This window comes from Ixodes scapularis, unplaced genomic scaffold (assembly GCF_016920785.2).
Source record: "Ixodes scapularis isolate PalLabHiFi unplaced genomic scaffold, ASM1692078v2 PGA_scaffold10__122_contigs__length_95168666, whole genome shotgun sequence".
Lineage (NCBI taxonomy): Eukaryota > Metazoa > Arthropoda > Arachnida > Ixodida > Ixodidae > Ixodes > Ixodes scapularis.
In genome coordinates, this window is record NW_024609836.1 from 8589938 (window position 1) to 8609800 (window position 19863).

General features: G+C 47.2%; 1 pseudogene; it reads right to left on the minus strand.

Annotated features, from left to right (window-relative positions):
• Window positions 1–17250: 17250 nt before the first annotated feature.
• Window positions 17251–19542, minus strand: LOC121046323 (annotated as a pseudogene).
• Window positions 19543–19863: the final 321 nt, after the last annotated feature.

The following is a 19863-nucleotide window of genomic DNA, read 5'->3' on the forward strand; positions in this document are numbered from 1 at the left end:
ATTGAGGGCCCACCCTCTATTTTTGAACGATTTCAAAAACAAACAGAGGACACATCAACCGCCCACCCCCCATTTTAGGCAAATTTAAAAAAAAATATGCGAAGGACATGGCAAGCGCCCAGTCACCGCGGACAGCCGTTATCTCCTGAAGTTGAAGCGACCGGTACTAGTTATGAGTCACGACAGCGCGGGCGAAGGGGGCGAAAGGTGCCGCGGACATCGGGCGAAGGGCTTCAACGCAACACGGCAACACTCCGCGGGAATCGAGGTCAAATGGCAGAAATAACAAAAGATACAGGCGAGTTGGTGTACAAAGGAAGAGAGGCAAGGGCACGGTTGCAAGAGTGAAGCAGTGAAGATACACTACGTTTGAAAGAAGGATCTAGCGAATGGAAAGCCGCACAGAGCTCAGCGCGTGTGCCCGTGTGCCTCTGCCCCTCCGCTTTTGCTTGTTGTTCGGTGGTTCGGTTAGTTCAGTGTACATCGCGCTGCATTGCTTGCGTTCGCTCGGTTCGCTTGTTTGGACGATGCACTCGTATACGGTCGCTAGGAAAGTCAAAGTTGTTGGACGGCGTAGGCGCCACGGAAAAAATGTAAGCCGGACATCGCGTGAATTCAAGAGTGACCGTAAAAGAGTGCGCGAGTTGAACTCAAAATACGAACTGCTCGTGCAACAGATCACGGCTGAAACGCAAGCTGAGTGACGGGGCACCATTCTTCAGTGAAGAGGTTGATGATGCCTTATCATCAAATGACCGCCATTTTGATTTCGGCGGTCGGGCCGAGCAAGGGCCCAACCGACTATGGTATCCTTCTGCGTTTTTACTCTCGGACCTAACAAGCGCTCATCACCGAGTTTTCCGCGATTATCCCATAATTTTGAGTGGGCGCTTGCTCGGTATTTTACGGTATGTAACCTCCAACTTCTTTCGGTTTCAAAATCTTAACATCATGGGTTACGGGAACCTTCACCATTTGTTTTGTAGGATAACATCTGATCTGATCTGTGATAGGCATACCCTGAAGGGTGATTTCAGTCTGCCAGGTTCTTGAGCACTCCATGTAGGTCTTGAAAAGCTCCCTCAAAGAGCTCTCAAACACCAGGAATCTTCTCTGTTTTTTAGGTGATGTCTCTGATGCACCCTGCTCGTCACTGGAATTCTGTCGCATGAATCACTGTACATGAATGTTACATACAGTGGTGATCTAGCCACTTTAACTACTGGCATAAAAATGAAAACTCAACAATTCTTAAAAAGGCAATTCTTCATTGAGCACATTCTCAGGTTAGCATATTTGTACTAAGGAGTTTCTGGCTTACTGCATGCAACCAAAAGAGAGAAAAAAAAATTATATTTAGAGATTTATCTTTATCAGTGTGCAACAAAAGGCCACTCCAATGCACAGTGTCAGAGCTACAAGATGCAACTGCCATCATCTTGCAACCATTCAGAGATAGCGTATAACAGACACCAGTAGCCAGTGCCGGAACCCTGGAGTGAATTGTATTGAGGTGGCTACGGCCCACCGGATTGCCAGTCGAAAATGCCACATCTTCATAAAAGCTATTCATTCAAGGCTTGATTACGACTTTTTGGCGCAGCATTGTATGAATTAGGCCGATTTGTCATTTTAAGTGCAGCAAGGCACACATATGAAAATGATTGAAATGGTACAATTGGAGCGCCCATGGATGTATATTTGCATAGCTCACCTTTTGAAAGCTTCATGGCAGGATGGAGAGTAGGTAGCATCGGAAACTGGTAGGTCACTTTGGGCAGGAGATGTGCTGTCTGGTGGTGGCTCACTGCTGCATGTGGGGAAGGTTGAGTCCGAAGGGCAAACGCAGCTTCTGCTACTGCTGGCTTGTTCATACAACAGTTGCGTAGGGGCACTTGTACCTCGCAGGAAGCTGGCAGCCCAGTTGCCGAGTCCAGGGCATGAAGCTAGTACTTTTTCTAACGCACTTCATCCTTATCACAATGATCTATTGATGCAACTGTATAACCAGCATGAGCCCAGCAAGAATGCAAGGTACAACAATACAAATGTCAAGCATGCCACCTTGCTTGCCCTTTTTTAACTATTTACCACTACTACTTACAGTAATAGTGGTTTTCCACCCCATTGTCAGTTTTGCAGCACCATAGCCTCTGGAATACATGCTTGCTCCGGGGGAATACATCTGACGCAGAAAGAAAGAAAGCATTTCCCATCCTCAAGAGATAGTCGAGTACCTTCTACTTGAGTTCGTTAACTGACAAGAATGACTTAATCATAGCAACAGCTCCAGCCTTGGTGGTCGTGGAGCGCGGCAAACATTCAGAACCAAATTCTCGCAGCCCTTCTGCAAGGAAACCTTTCGACATCGAGTCGGTTTGGGGGAGGTCATCGAAGTCGCTACCTTCACCAGACGTGTCAGCGTTTCCAGGGGTACGGCCGTCGCCGTCCATGCTCAATTCATTGAAAGACTCGACCGTGGAATCTTCGCTGGCTGTGGCCGTAATGGTGCTCAACTGCTCTCGGTCTTTGTTAGCGGTGCATACCGGCGAGTCATTGGCACAGTAGACCGGAGTTGAGTAATTAACATAACTCATGCCAGTGATCAGTCAGTCAGGTCAGTCAGTCAGGTCAGTGATTCTGATTCAGGACTGGGAGGCTGCTTGGTTCAAGATAAGTCTCAGGTGCAAGATCTTCCAATCTCTGAAGATTGCAAGATATTGTGCCTGAAGATCTTGCAATCTTCAGGCGAAAGGTTATACTCCTGAAGACTGCCTAGAAAACATTCCCATAAATCAGTGTTTGTTTGGTTTAAACCAGGAACTCTATGGTCCAATTATTTTTCAGAAGTGCTGGCAATGAGAGCAGGCTTTATATTACTGTGATGGAAGAAAATAAATAAAGGGACTCGGGATTCCAGAGCAGTGAATATAAGAAGGAAGATAGGATTATTTACAGTCGTAAAAAAAAGAAATTGGAAATAAAACGGTGTAAATATATATACAAAGTTCACTTCGACGAATCCACTTGTAGCACAATGTTGCATGTCAGCGTCGGCATGGAGTTAGTCCTGTCCCGGAAATGCTTGGCAGGCTCACTTGGCACAGGCGGATGTTTCCCAGCAAGCTGGGGTTAAAGCCCCATGGGCTTGGACTCGTCTGTCCGGGTTCTTCCCTGGCTGCCGGGACCACCGCTGTCGAGCCGGGTTCCGAGTCGTGCCTGCCCTTCTCTCATGTGTCCCGAGCGTGTCTCATCTCCCTCTAATCAAGTCATCTTTGTTTTTCGTTATACCCATCTCTTGCCATTGCAGTCTTCGTCTTCTAGTTATTCCCATCTGCACCACTTTCACTGCGTCTTCTTCCTCGTCCTTTCCTCAGTCTAACTCGCAGTTTTCATGTGCATCGCTTTTATCGTCCTTGGTTTCCTCACATCGTTTATTTGTTTATTTTTTGAAACAATTGTCAAGGGGGTTGGGACAAGGCAAATACAATCACCTGACTGGATCCCAACCCCTGTAACAACACTCAACAGCAGGGCACAAATCGAGAGAGATAAATAAAATGAAAAGCCAGCTCACTGCACAAGTCAAGAAAGAAGTTATTTCACCCAGCTAAAACCCCTTCACTTTAAAAAAATAAATAAAGAAAAAAACGCTGATTAATAACACAACTCACTAGGTATGCACACAAGCAACATTACAATATTCCCTTAGGCATTTTTTAAATGAAACATGGAAGTGATTTCTTAGGCCATTTCATACATGCAATAATGTTTGTTTAGGATATCTTTAATCTGGTAGGATAATTTTTGAGTACCATAATTAGTTCTCATTTCTGGTTTTGGAAACTGCTGGTGCCTCAGGCTGTAATTTGTTTGCTTGGGTAGGTATGTGTGGTGAAAGATTTCAGGAGCAATGTTAATTTCTGTATGAATTGAAATTGCCACCTTTAAACAAAAAAGGTTATCTACCGTAAGTATTTTATGTTTATTGAAACCATAGGAAGTTGATTAGAACCGGGGCAAATTGTCAATTAGCCGAACTGCACGTTTTTGTAATGTAATTAATTGCTTAGTATTAGTTACTGTGGTAATTGCATCAGTGATGCAATTAGTCCTGCACATACCAAAATTATGTCAGTAATCATCTTCTCTAACCTGATTGGCAGTGCCTGTTTGAATACCCGGTAGGTCTTGATATGGTTAATGGCACGTTCCACGTGGATACGAACCGAGACAATCCGGCGAGTTCCTGTCACTTCTTTCTTGCTGAACTCCGTTTTACCTCTACAATCGAAAAACAAGAAATTAATCTAAGATGTTCAACATTTGACCATTTGTCTCGTGTGAAAAATAGCTTTAGCAAAGGCAGGCATGTTCAGCTTGACACCAAGGACCCCCAGGTCACATTCCAGAGAGAAGCCCCTGTCGGCCATGATTTCGTCACCAGGAAAAAAGCAGTCCTTGACACCTGAGTCAGCTGTGATAAATTTATCGGAGGCATGCCCACCATAAGCTTTTAAGACTAAACATTAGGAGGCTATTTGGGGCAATAACTGTGAGAAATTTGTTTGTGTTATGACCTTGGTGTGCACTGGACATCTGTGCCCTCGCCATCAGCTTTGTCGGTCCTTGAAGGAACACTTCAGTGCAGTCAACAATGCATGTTGTTTTGCCAAAGCCATTCTCATTGAATGACTGTGGCATGCTTTTCTGTATCTAGGGTCTCGAAAGCCGCACAACCACCAGCTTTTTCACCTTGTTCAAGAGCACCAGCATGGTCTTCACTATATTCCTGACTGTGCTCACGGACTGTTCAAATATTCGAGCCACGTGGCCATACAACAGGCTTATACATAGCCTCATAAGGAACATGAGGAGCTGGTCAGTGGTGCAAAAATTTGCTGCTGGCCAGGGTATCTGACTTTTACTTTTACATTAAATAATACTTTACCTCTGCTTTTCCTAAATATTTGTTTGGTGCAGAATGGCCACATCACTGTTGTGCCAGAAAGCCTGTAATCAATTGAATTAGTTTCATAGTTTTATGCAAGAAATACGAAAGAATGTTTGACTGTAGCATGGTCCGTTGCTTCCATACGCGTATTGAACATTGCCGATCGGCCTACTGCGCGAACGCTTGTTTTGTGAAAGCATGTTTCTTACTACACTATGTTCTCTTCGTTGAAAAAAAAAGTAAATAGGAAATTAGAAAAACCAACCAGGCGGAATGAATGAACGAGTGAGCGGGCAAAAGAAGCGACGAAGAGCGATGCTGGGGAAGCAGGAAAATCGGCGATCGCGTTGGCAGATACTTCGACGTTGGGCCAAGTTAGGCTCCTTGTCAATCACAAGGGGCAAGCAGGCTCTTGTGCAGCTTTCTTGTTTCGTACATACATGCGCGTCCTACTATCAATGCGGGTTGAGGCGGCGTTGCTGCATGGCAGGGACGGCGCCACAAACACAGAGCTCGAAATGGGACGCTTTACAAGCGTCTATGTGCGGCGTTCCAGCAAATCTTTATTTTCTTGTTGACTTTGTCTCGAACATTGCACAATCACACCAACCGCGGTCACGCTGTATTCGGAGGAGGAGCGGGTTCGCGGTGACTTTGGGAGAGACAGGTTTTGACGTGCCTTACTTACACTCTGCAGTTACATTCCAGGATATGGGGTGTTCGCTGATTTTGCGATCCCTGAATGGGTTGAAGCTTATGTTTCCTTCCCAATATTTTGTTTGTCCAAACAAGGTTTTTCTTTTATATGCAAAACAAAGTTTTAATTTGTTATCTCCATCGTTTTCCTCTTGCACGCATGTACACCGGCTTCGAGGTCGTGGAAATCAGGGAGGAAATGTGTGAACAAAGCAAAGTGTCTTTCACTCCTTTGTTTTACATTGTCACAGACGTCCTCCAACCGTAAGGTTATTCGGGTAGGTTGAATGTTCCCGGATCGCGGAGTTCGCATTGGGGTACTTCTAGGGGTGGGCGATCACCCGGTGTAATTTTGGAAATCAATATTTGGCTAAAAAGGGGTGGACAATGTCTCGTTATATTATGGTAGTGACATAACGATAACAGTTTTACCCAGCTGCATGAAAAACGCAAGCAGAGCATTAATCCCGCTCGGTTTGGTGCCACCAAGCCGCACATTTTTTATAATTTTTAACCATTCTTAGATGAAAGCTTGGTGAGACATGCATAAAAAGCAGATATTTGATGATTTCCTCTATATAGGCCTACTGGTCATAAACAGGTTTAACGTAGGTCTTTTTTATTTTGCGCTCTCATGTCTCGGGGTTGCTGGATATAATTATGATTGACCAGCTTGTCTGCATTTTTTCCTTTTCTTCACTTTTGAAGGGTCTTCTCACACCTCATACATAAGGAAGTTTTTTCCAAGGCGAATAAGAAAATATGTTCCAGATCGGACGCCAAAAATGCAACTTAAGTACCTTGAATGTACCTTAAATATTAGTACAATTAATTATGTTTTGTTAGGTTTGAATGTTTAAACAATTTAGCATTAATAATTTCTATTAGGTGTGTTAGGTATCTAACATTGAAAAGTGGTGCTTGGTGATATTTCACTACATATTGTATTTCACACTTGTTTGAAACTAAGATTGCATACATAGGCGGTGTAAAAAGTTAATACTTGCAAATATTCGTATATCATGTTTCTTATAGACAGGAAGTGAGCATTTAGCACGCAGTAATAAAGTGCCATGTAATATATATTGCAATACCATCGTTCTTAATATCACAAAACAGTACTCTGAATGCTAGGAACTTATCGCAAACAGAAAAAAAGGCCAATCAAAATTAAGCCAGCCCATGCACACAAGTAGCATTGAAACTGCATTTAAAAAAACTTGTGGCGTTCGCCTTCCGCCGTCCGTTGCAGGTGATCAACCAGCAACTCGTTCCTTGGGGTCAAACAGGGTTTATTACCATGACTCGGCCTGGTCAAGACTCGGGGCAGCAACTGCCTTCGGCCACACGGGCCATCCCTTTTCTAGCCTGTCGGCGCCGGGAGCCGCCCCCTCGCTAGTCGCCGGTTTGGCCGCCATGTGGCGGGCCGAGCGCCCCACACCTCCCCCCCCCCCCCTTTTAGAGGTCGAGGTCTATGATGGCCTCCTCGTGGGCCGGGTCGCGGAGCAGATCTGGGCGGACTTGGCGGAGGACCCGGATGGCTTCTGCGACATCCAACGGGCGGGGGGCTGCCGGAGGTGCAGCAGGAGGTGGCGCGGCTCGGCGAGCCCAGTCCGCCGCGACGCGGGCCTGGTGCAAGGCGCCCGCCAGGTGGGTGGGGCGGTGGAGCTCCGGCACTCCGCAGACGGGGCACAGCAGGCGACGCTCCGCCTCGTTGTATACGGCCGCAGGCTCGTGCGGGTGCCGGTCCTCCAATGTGTTACCCCGGAAAGGCTCGGGGATGGACTCCGGGGCGCGTCACGCTCGGGCCGGGGCTGCTCCCTCCAGTGTAGCGCTGAGGCCCAGCCCACCGGGCGGTCCTTTACCAGCACAGTCCAAGTCGCGACGGAGGCACGCTCTCGGCCCCTGCAGGGGGCACCTGTGAAAGCAGGTGTTTGGAGAGTGGCGTCTCCACGGACCCCGAGCTCCGCAGGGGGCGCCTGCACCTTAGGTGCTAGGTGCTTGGTGAGTAGCGTCACCACGGACCCCCGCCACGTGGGCCACCACACCCGCATGCAGGGGGCACCTACTTTTGTAGGTGCTTGGCGAGTGGCGTCACTACGAACCCCGAGCCATGTGGGTTCGCCCACCCACGTCTGGCTGTGCGTGGCGTACCCGTGTCCGAGGAAAAGGGGACCCTGGTGGGTGAGCTGAGCCCGGGGTATGTTTGGACCCTTCGGGGCCCCCCGGGCGAGGCAATACACCGCTTCGACCCCTGCTTCTCGTAGACGGGTGTCCTGGCTTGGCCCGACCAGGATGATTCAGTCAGTCGCCTCTTCTACCCTCTTCTTCCTTCTTTCACTTTTCCTTCCACCTCTTTCTCTTTTCTTCTGCACTCTCTTCCTTCCCTTTTCACCTTCTTAGGCGGCAAGGGCTAACCTTGAGTGGAAACAGGTCTTGTCCCTGCATCCACACTCGGTTATAGTGCCTGGGCAGCACTGGTAGAGTAATTGTGTCAGCCAAGCCTTTCTTGTTATGGCACATTACCTGTAAAGGTAATGTGCCATAACACTGTAAAGGCAGGCTACCTACAGTGCAGAGTCCGACCCTACGTGCCAAACCCACAACGGTGCTTCAAGTGCCAGCGGTTCAGCCATGGGTCACGTAGCTGTCGGGGGGCCGACACATGTGCCAAGTGCTCAAGCAAAGAACATGTTGCTGATAACTGTGACAATGAGCCAAAATGTGCGAACTGCGAAGGTAACCACCCTTCATACTCGCGTTCCTGCCCTCTTTGGAAACAAGAAAAAGAAATACTGACGCTGAAAGCCAAAGAAAACATATCATACGTAGAAGCAAAGAAACGATTTTCTTTCTTATCAAAGGGTGGATATGCCGAGGTCGTGCGCAGGGGACCGGCACGACCAGTAACGGCATCGACGGGAACCCAGACGTCTCCGGATGATCTGCGGCTCTCGTTGAAGTCCCCTCCTAAACCCACAGGGGCGGTGCCAGTGGCACCGGGTCCCAAGCCCAGGGTGGATGCTGGCTCACTAGCATCCACTTCAGAGCAGGGGAAGGCCCCCCCTGGTCGGGGCCGGCCACCCCGCACCTCTGGTCCGAATAGACCTGGTGAGCCGTCACGGCAGTCGACCCCCCAGGGGCGGCCGTCGGCGACGCATGAGAGGAGCCCATGGACGAGAGTGGGCCCAGATCCGACGAGGAGGTTCCCTCCTCAGGATCGGTGTTTTCTTTCTCTGCCCCTAGTGACCCCACTGGGAGGCAGGCAGATACGTCGAAAAAGAAAAACGCTCCACGTGTAAAAATTGATTTTAAACCATAGTGATGTCATCTTATGTTTCGTCCTGTTTTTTAGTCAATTGTTTATTTTTACCTTTTTATTGCTATGAGTAAACATATGGGCGTCATGCAATGGAACTGTCGCGGCTTCTTCGTAATATTGATGACGTGAACATGTTTCTTGATGAGCTCCGTCCCGTGGCGCTCTGTTTACAAGAAACTCATCTCAATGACAATCATACACAGATCTTACGTTGTCACCAAGTTTTTAGGAAGGATCGCCTTTCCCCCACTCCTTCCGGTGGTGTTGCAGTAGTAGTGCAGAATGGAGTGGTGTGTGCTCAAGTACCTCTTCAAACACCACTTGAGGCAGTGGCAGTTCGTGTCCTCTTTGATCGCCTCATCACCATTGTGTCGCTCTACCTTCCACCTAACAGTCCATTGCATCTTCATGAACTCCAAGGCCTGGTAGATCAACTGCCCAAACCTTTTTTAATCTTAGGTGATTTTAATTCCCACCATCCTTTGTGGGGAAGCTCTCGTCAAGATTCCCGCGGTGGAGTTATTGAACGGCTCCTATCGCTATCTGGACTCTGTCTTTTGAATAAGAGAGAACCAACCTTTTTTAGCTCTGTTCATAACACATTCACATCAATAGATCTTTCCATATCATCACCATCTTTACTTCCATGTTTTTCGTGGAAGGTTTTAAATAATCCTTTTGGAAGCGATCACTTCCCCATAATTTTAGAAACAGTTATACCTCTTCCTTCGCTTTCGACCCGCCTTCCGAGGTGGAAGTTTGAGAAGGCCGACTGGGCTCTGTTTGGTTCAGAAGCTGTGTTTGACCCCTCTTTATTTACTAGTATGTCTGCAGAGGAGGCGACAACTTATGTCACTGAATGTTTAATTAATGCTGCTGCATCGTCTATCCCACAAATTTCTGGTAAGCTCCCCAGGAGATGCAAACCCTGGTGGAACGATGAGTGTACAGCCACTCGAAAGAAACAAAATAGGGCTTGGGGAATCTTCCGCCAATATCCGACGCCTCTTAACTTGATAGAATTTAAAAAAAGCAGAGCCAAAGCTCGGTGGACGAGAAAACAAGCCAAAAAGGCATCGTGGGTTAAATATATTTCAGCCCTAAATAGCTTTGTACCTTTAAAAGAAGTGTGGGACCGCCTGCGGAAGGTTTGAGGAGATTACCAATCCTTTCGAACTCCTCTTTTTTCCTCCTCCTCTGTATCACTCAAAGATCAAGCAAACATCCTTGGCGAGCATTTTCAGCTTATCAGTAGTTGCTCAAATTTCAGCGCAAAGTTTAAGAAATTCCAGTCTATTGCTGAAAAGCAGTCAATCTCCATGTTAGGGTCTGCCACTGTTTCATACAACAAACCATTCACTATGGGTGAACTCAAAGTAGCACTTGCTACAAAAAAGCAGGCTGCACCAGGCCCAGATAAAATTCATTATGAAATGCTTAGACACCTGTCCCCTGAATCACTTTGCCATTTGCTGACGTTTTTTAATCACCTATGGAAACAAGCTGCATTCCCTCAGTGCTGGAAATGTGCTCATGTTATACCTCTCTTGAAACATTGAAAAGATCCATCTGTCCCCACAAGCTACCGTCCCATCGCACTCACTAGTTGCCTGGGGAAGACATATGAAAGGCTCATTAATCGGCGTCTTCTTTATTTTTTGGAGGCTGAGAACTTTTTTGATGTTAACCAGTGTGGATTTCGAGAGGGACGATCAACCACAGATCACTTGGTTCGTTTAGAAACCCTTATTCGTGAGGCATTTGTGCACAGACAACATTGTGTTTCGGTATTTTTTGATATGCATAAAGCATATGATACCGCATGGAGGTATGGAATCATTCGAGATCTGTACAACTGCGGTGTGCGTGGTCGATTGCTTCAGTGCATACAAAACTTCCTAACCAAGCGAACCTTTCAGGTTCGCTTGGGTGGCACACTGTCAGATGTTTTTAGCCAAGAAAATGGGGTCCCTCAAGGAGGAGTTTTAAGCGTTACCCTTTTTGCTGTTAAAATCAACAGTCTTGGAAGGATGATACCGCCATTGGTATCTTATTCTCTTTATGTAGACGACGTGCAGATCTCCTTCTCTTCATGTAACCTCTCCAGTTGTGAACGGCAACTACAACTCACTATCAACAGGATGAGCAAATGGGCGGATGAAAACGGTTTCAAGTTTTCTCCCGAAAAAACTGTTTGTGTTCCCTTAATTGCGCAGGGTTTTGTCTTTGGACCCCACTTTGCATCTCAATAACATAGACATATCTGTTCAACAGGAACACAAATTTCTTGGTGTAATCTTTGACAAGAAGCTTTCTTTTGTGCCACATTTGAAAAAGTTGAAACGCAAATGCTTAAGTTCTTTAAATGTTCTAAAGGTGTTGTCCCACATTTCATGGGGATCGGACAGGCGATGCCTTATACGATTATACAACTCCCTGGTTCGGTCTCGCCTTGACTACGGTGCAGTCGTGTATGATTCGGCACGATCCTCTACTTTGAAGATGCTAGACCCCGTTCACCACTTAGGGCTCAGACTTGCCTCCGGCGCATTTCGCACATCACCTGTGTTAAGCCTATATGCCGATACACATCAGATGTCGCTTGAGAAACGCAGACAGTACCTGAGTCTTTGCTATGCTTATCGGGTCTATTCTAATCCACAGCACCCAGCTTACAATGCCATTCATACCTATCGTTTTTCTCGACTTTTTGAAAACAAGCCGAGCATTATACGGCCACTCAACTTTCGCATTCAAAATTTCAGTGCTTCCCTTCATGTCCCACTTCATGTTGCCGTGCTAAATTACAGGGACAGAGTTGCTCCTTGGGACGAAGTCCCAATCGTTTGCGACTGGACACTTACGAAATACAGTAAGCGGGTTACCTCCCCACGAGTTCTCCAGCAGGAGTTCCTTTCATTGCAGGAGACATATAGAGGTTACACTGAATTCTATACCGATGGATCGAAATCCTCTTCTTTTGTTGGCTGCGCAGTATATTCTGGTTCCTTCATGAAATCTCTTCAACTTAACTGTGTGGCAAGCATCTTTTCTGCAGAGCTTTATGGCATTTTACTATCTGTGTATCACATACTAAAAAACAATATAAGGAAAGCTATTCTCTTTGTTGATTCTCAAAGCGCATTACTGGCTGTGTCCTCACTGCTCCCTACAAAGAATCTGCTTACCCTACATGTACGAGGTAAATTATATGGAGCCCTCCGACTCGGACATGACATAAAATTTTGTTGGGTGCCGAGTCATGTCGGGATTCCAGGGAATGAGAAAGCCGATAGCTTGGCTGCATCTGCCAAGGATTTAGTAACAACTTGTGGATTACCTCATCAAGATTTGAAGCCATTTTTGAAGAAATCACTTTTGATGTCATGGCAGTTGGAGTGGGACAGAGAGTACGACAATAAGCTTCATGTCATAAAACCCATTTTGGCCCAGTGGGAGAGCTCGTTTCACAGAGAACGGCGTGTAGAGGTTCTGCTCTGCCGCCTAAGAATTGGCCACACACGCTTGACGCACTTGCACCTTCTTCGTGACGAAAATGTGAAGCTTTGTGCCCATTGTGGGAAAGGGCTTACAGTGTTACACATTTTATGGCATTGCCCTTTTCACCATCAGTTGCGCCGGTCTAGCTTCCCTGAACTTTTTAGAGGTTATCTTCCCTTTCATCCAATGTTTTTACTTAGTGACTGCCCTTTAGTGCCTTTTCACCGTGTTCTGGACTACCTAAAGAAAACTGGCTACCTACACCAGTTGTAATTTTTTTTTTTTTATATTGTTATTTTAAGCCGTTTTGCTTAGTGCCAGTTAAACAACATTGAATTGGCGCAATATGACCTCCGTTGTCAATGCGCCACTAAAACCCTAATCATCATCATCATCATCAACGCTCTCGGCGCGGCGGGAAGCGTGCCGCCAATCGCCTGAAATGATAGGCGTGGCGGGAACGCTCTTGGTGGCAGTGACGATCCTGCGGAGGAAATAGAGAACGGGCACACGAAGAAAAAGGACGAATTAACGGGTCTGGTTGTGATACGTCAAACATGTTCGGAGACACTCGCAAACAGAACGATCCCTTTGTGAAAACAAAGGGCAGACTCGCGGGAAGGAGATGGATCCTCTCCCCTCCTCTCCGCGAAGAGACGCAGCCAGCCAAAAAAGGGTATGAATAGAACAGGTGATGAGTCACTGAGGGCGTAGGTTGTACCGCCTGGGCGTAGTTCCGTGGTCCAAGGGCTGGCTGGGAGCTGGGATGTCCGGGACCTGCGGAAAAACTGCTGGCTCACAGTAACGCCTGAGCTCAGACACGTGAATTGGGCCGTACTGCTGTGTACCATGCAGTCGTGCTAGGCGGTAGTTCATTGGGGAAACTGTTTCCGTTATGCGAAAGGGTCTATCCCAACGGTTGGCGAGGGATGCTGCGAAGCCTTTCGACGCATCGCTGAGGGGATGTGTCCGACGAAGTACCAGGTCTCCAACCTGAAAGTGGACATTGCGGCGGCCCTTGTTGTACTGGGCGGCCTGTTCAAGACGAGCGACGTCGAGGTTCTCTCGTGCTTCACGAACGGCCGACGAGAGTCGGTGATGGATGTCCTGGGCGAACTGCGCGTATGGGCGTCCATTCTGCGCAACATCTGTGTATAGAAATGAATTTTTCATTGGGAAGGTTAGCTCCTTACCAAAGTTGAGACGGGCAGGCGTGAAACCAGTGGATCGGTTGACCGTGGTGCGCGTTGCAAATGCCATCTCGTCGAGTTTGGCATCCCAGTCTTTGTGACGGGCTGTGTGGGAAATCAACGTCATTTTGAGGTTGCGGTTGATCCTCTCCGTGATGTTGGCTTGTGGATGATACGGCGAAGTCAGCTTGTGCCGTATTCCAAGCGCAGCGCAGCTGTCGACGAAAATCTTGCTTCGAAAGTATGAAGCACCGTCCGTGATGAGCTCTGCAGGAAAGCCGAATCTCGTGAAAACGGACAGAAGGCAGTCCCAGATCCGCTGCGAAAGAAGCTTCCGTGTGTTGCACAGGGAAGCGAGCATGCTTCCCTGTGCAACACTAAATAACCAAGATAACGGCGCTAGCCGCAAGTGGCACTCGCGGCGGGACAAGGAGGTTGCTCAAAGGAGCGTGGAGAAGCGAAGAGAGAAGCTTCAGTTGCCATAGCGACGGGGGGACGCACGCACGTGTCGTTCACGTGCATGCGTTCCTCCGCTGCGTTTTAGGAAAAAACCACAATGACAGACCAATCGCAGGTCGAGGAGAAGTGTTCGCGCGCGTTGCATGCCAGTCGCGGGGCAGCTTTTTCTATCCGCAAACGTGGCGTCGGTTGTGATCGTCGACGTAGACGGTTGGTGGAAGCTCATCGTTCTGCGTAAAAGCGCTATCCTTGATTGAATTTTCGTTGTGTGTCGCTATGATAACCCAGCACGTATCAGAAGGTAAGATCCCCATACTCGTGCGGCGATGTCGTGGCGGCTCTCTGAAGACGACAGAAACGCCCGTGTCCTTGTGTTTGTTTACTTTGACTACAGTGGTGCTTTCTAAGCATTTGTGTTTTCGAACATCGCCCGGATTTCTTTTTTGGAGCATTTCATGCCTGTGCTCAAGTTGAAGGTATTACTGGCACGTACCATATAAAGGATGCGAATTTTCACGCGTTTTGATTCCCGGAGAAAGGTCATTAGTGTTAGCAATCCTGAACGCTCGCAACGTCCGTACGCAACCCGCGACGCCGCTAGAAGGCTGCGCCAGGCAAAAGTCACTAATTTCTTTCAAAATGTGTGACACACTTCAGAGAGAAGTGTACTAGTCTGGTGAAATAAAGGCTTTCCTCAAACTAAGCTTTATTTTTCTTCTAAAATAAAATAAATTGTTTTACAGAGGTAAGCTGTCTCATGGCATGTACTTTGGCCTGAAAAATTGATGTTTTGGTTATAGCGCGCTACCGCTTGTAGTGCGGATTTTCGCGACTCCCGCGACATACGTTATATGTGGTCTACACTGTATATGGTTTGCAGGGGCAAGTATCGCCCAAAAATCTGAAGGCTTTCTCAAGGTGCCACCTGACCACACTGTCTACTTGGGGGCAATGTCATCGTCACCCATGAGGTCCTTTCAGGTAAAAAATGGCCAGTATAAGACAGCATAAACTAGGTCTGTCTGGCAATGAAAAACTGTCTTGATAAAACATCAAGAAATGTTTGTGTAATCCACCTACCTACAGAGTCAGTGCAGGCTCAACTACACGCACAATCTATGGGCTTGTCTAGAAATTATGGTAATCAATAATTCATGCTGAAAGGCATGAACTTAGTTGCATTCAGTGTTGTTTGGCAGCATGCACACATATGATTGCTCATCTGCAAGCTTAACATGGAGGCACACATGGGAAACCTTGTTTGTGCTCGCTACAATGAATCTATTATGAGGCACACTCTATTTCATTGATGTGGGCTGGGAACATGGAGTCATCGTCTTTGAAGGCAAGCTCTCTACACAGCAGCACACCCTTGCCACTGACATAGTCCCCTACATGCAGTGCCCTCTAGATCATCAGTATCTGCTCATCTTCACACTGCACAACGGTTGAGTTACTCTCCTTTGCGCGGATGTACTGCACACTGCGGCAGAGCTGCCCCGCTAGTATCATTCACTTGCAGACCATCACAGCTGATAGGTGGAACCCCAAGCATTCTAGGAGGGCAGCAGACTCTTCACTAGAAAGGTTGCATCTAGGTGTTGCACTGCCGAGCATGACCCCTCCAGAAACATAACAGGCCTCCTTCATACGGCTGTAGCCTAGCAGTCAACTACAAAATTTCCTGGTGTCTGCTGGTAGCAGTTCATGGCTAAGCACAGCTTCAAGCTCTTGGTACATTATTGCCTTCTCTACAATCTGCAGAGGAAGGCCCTTTACCGCAGTTATGCTAAGCAGTAGCTGGCCATTACCCATCTCGAAAGTAAATGCTGAGTTCGCCCACAATGGCCCCATCTTTCGAACGGTGTTGGCCGAATGCAGTAGCTGGTGTACATTGAATGACATAATTGTCTCCCTATACATTGTATGGACTTGTGCCACAAACATCTTAAGCAGCTTTTCTGAAGAAAAAAAAAAGAACCACACAATATAAGTATAGCAGAGGGCAAAAACATTCATGAACACAGTATAATTTCTCACAGGCACGATTGGACTTTGAAGCTCGCACTCCACATTGTTTACATATTTTACGACAGCTCTTTACGGTTCTTCTCAATAAACTTTGGAGCAAGCAAAAAACAAAAAAAAACAAAAAACCTTGCTCACATGGCGAGAGCATGGAGCTGTAGCCTTTCTCTGCATCCCCACCAAAGGAGCAGGTGGCCGAGATTGCCTGCATGGGCCATTGGCATAAGGGCTGTAGTCTGCTTTCTCCGAGGTTGACCCGGCTCTCTTTTAGGAAGCCTGAATGGTCATTTATCACACGGTGGTATACACAATTTGATGCATCAAACTTGGGCAGCACTTGCCAAAGTAGACATATAGAGAACTTCGAGGGGCAATAGGCAAGGAAGCACTAGCCACAGCTAAGTGCTTGCAATGAGACACAACCCATGCATGTTCACTCAGACTACAAATGAAACAATAAACATTCATCTTTGCAATTGCAGAAGAATGCTGATGCTTAAGCCGACGCATATGCAGCCTGACAATAGCTAAACGCTCAGAAAAACATGAAAAAGCTAAGCCTAACAAAAGCATCAGCGAGAGTGCCAAGCCATTAACATTTCACATGTCGCTTTAAGTTGAAGGGAAATTTGCAGTATTTCTATTGCTAATGGGCAGTACCATGCAGAACGGGCTAGTGCGCCTCAAAATACAATTACTAGCAAGCATACTTCGTTGCGCCTTAACATGTACCAAGAAAAGCCTAAAGATGCGGACGCTTAGCCTCTGGTCACACAAGTGACCATGCACCTCAGGTGCATTCGAAGGCAATCAGCTCACGCCTAAAGGGCCCCTCCAGATTTTTTTGGCTGCTCGAAAACTTCAACTGAGGCGTTGCCATGTGCAAGAAAAAGTAGAGCTTTGACGAGCTTCTCACTAAAGGATTTGTAAGAGCCCCGTCCTCATTCTTAAGGCTGAAGATTTGCTTCCAGACCTTATCAAGCTGTTCATATCGATCACGGTGCAGTGCTTCAGTTGAGATGAGTGTAAACTCGTCCATTAGAGCTGACACTTGGGTAGGTGCAATCACTTGAGGAACTTTATGGGCCAAGTTTCTTAACTTAGTCCCTCATCACAACATTGTCATAGGGCAGCTTTGAAAGCAGGTAACTCGTGGCCTTCATGTAGAAGCTCCGTGCGCCAAGTCTGAATAATTTCTTCTCTTTGGCTGTCCAATCGGAGATTGCAGTTTCTGTATTTCCACCAACCTCGACTACTTGCTTCCATTTGGCAGAACACTCGAACTCAAGAGATTTTAGCTCTTCAGTGAGGTCTCTGTACACCTCCTTCAGCAGAAAACGGCCAAGAATTTTCTTCACAAGGCTTACTATCTCAGAAAGTCAACATACAGATGTGCCATATTTCGCTGAAACTTGCCTTAAGAAGGAAGTCCTTGCTGAGGTTTTCCTGGAGGTGCTTGTAAAGCGTACCATCAGAGCGAGCACTTTTCCCGTGTGAGATTATGGCCTTCAATGCAGGGTACTGCTCAATAAAGCACTCGAGGGCAGGACCTAGTGTCATATAAGGACACCATCAAGCAGACCTAGGCACTTTCGGTTCTTCTTCAAAGTAGCACTTCACTTAGCAGAATTCTTAAAGAAGTGGTAGGCATCCAACAAGGCTGACCCAACGTTGTCTCCAAAGGCATTAATTCCCTTTGCAAAAGCATTGTGCGCTTTTTGCAAAGTGCATTCACCAATGTTGACCAGCACTGGGTTTACATCCTGCTTCAGTTTCCTCTTCTGGCTTTTCATTACGTTCGGACTGTCACTGTAAAAACAGAGCATGTTTTTTTGAGGCAAATCTTGAATGCTTGTTTCGCTCGTGCTAGTAAAACATCCGAAGTCTCAAACCTTAAGTGAAAGAAATGCAAGTGCTCCGCCACAACATGCTTGCATGTCTCAAAAAAGTACCTGACGACAGCGTCAAGCTATTGACATCATTGTTTTGGGATAGGTGTTTTGTCAATCTGAATGGAGTAATACACACCAGCCCTGTTGAGTTCATCAATAACCACTTTCTTGAAGTATGGCCCCAGACCATCTGACACAATGTAAGAGACCTTTCTTTTCCCACACTGAAACTGTTTTGCCATTTTAGAGTCCGGGAACATCAGGGGGAAAATTTGTTGCTGTGTCTTTCCATGAAAAGGCATTCCAGCCAAAGCTAACCCAAGAATAAAGTATGTTTTTGCCAACACCGCCCGATCCCTCTCCGAAATGCTGACTTTGACAGGAAGCATGTCTCTAGTAGAGCTTGTGCAGCCGCAGGTTTCCTCAGGATCCCATGCTCACTTCTGTGTTGGTTGCAGATTTCCACATGACGCTTGTTTGTTGCATGACACTTCACTGCTGTTACACCATGGTGGGTGCAATTAATTGCTCCGCTTCAGAAATTACAGAAGGCTTGCTCTTGCTTCGGTCCTTGTCGACACTAGCTGGAGATACTGCCGCCATTGGCATCAACTTCGTTGAGGATTTTCATGTTGAACTTGCTTTGCCGCCCAAGGACTCAAAATAAAGGAAACAACTCTGGCTTTATTTAAGGGGGACACTACCCAGAAACAAAAATTCTGCAAAAAAGTTGATTTTGAAAAAGACGGCCCCCTGGCGTCGGCCCCTCTCGTCCCTGGCCCCGGTCCTTATGTAGACATGGGAATCCTGGCGGTGGACCTTCTCGTCCCCATGGAGACGAGAGGGTCCGTCTTGAGAAAGAAGTCCCTCTTGTCCCCGGTCCTGGTCTTTATATAGGCACGGGCCCTCTGGCGGCGGACCCTCTCGTCCCCGTGGGGACGAGAGGGTCTGCCGCCAGGGGGCCCGTGTCTATATAGGGACAGACACCTCTCTGGAAGGGTCAGTCGTTGGTCGCCATCCTTCCCTTGCGCCCAACGAGGACCAGGACCAGGTTTACCACGATTTTCTATAAATATTTCATTCCTGTGTTCCAGCCCTCCGTTAATACCCAGAACAAGTCATTGTTTTTTTGTTTTTTTTTCTTGGACCGCTCAGGGTCCAAGAGGGATAAATGCACTCGGAGGGATAAACGCACTCGTCAAGTCCGCCAGCGGCTGAGTCGAGATGAGTTGTTTTTCTAATGGTTCTTTGCACAGACTGTCCAGACGACGTAGAGCCGCTAGGATAATACATAGCTTGTTGGGAAGGTGAGGCAAGGGTTCCTGACGCCATTGGACGAAAGATCTACCGTGCAGAACACCATTCTTCAGTATTAAATGACATGCTCATCAACACGTTTGCAGTATGGGGCTCTAAAGGGGACAAAGAACACCTCCCGAGAAACAGGAGCTGCATGACTCGTTTTTGCAACGATTTCTTGACGCAGTACGGCTTCGACATTTCAGCCGCCGAGATGTCTCGGTGTGCTCAGGTATTCCAGAATAAATTTGGGAAAGTTCCGGAGACTTTCAAAAAAACAAAGTCTATGGTCGATTAATGGCAGAAGGTGACGTCGTCGGTCATGACCATACTGGACGCTAGATACACCCTGTCGGTGATGGTCAACTCGGAAGCGCAAACGACATCTGTGCACGTCCTGCAGGCGATCAGCTGCATACGTCTGTCTGTAGTGAATTTTTATTCATGCAATTTCGCCAAGATGTGCAAGGATGTGGGCATATGCTTGTTCCGGGGCGACGTTTCGTGCACCTGGTTATCGGA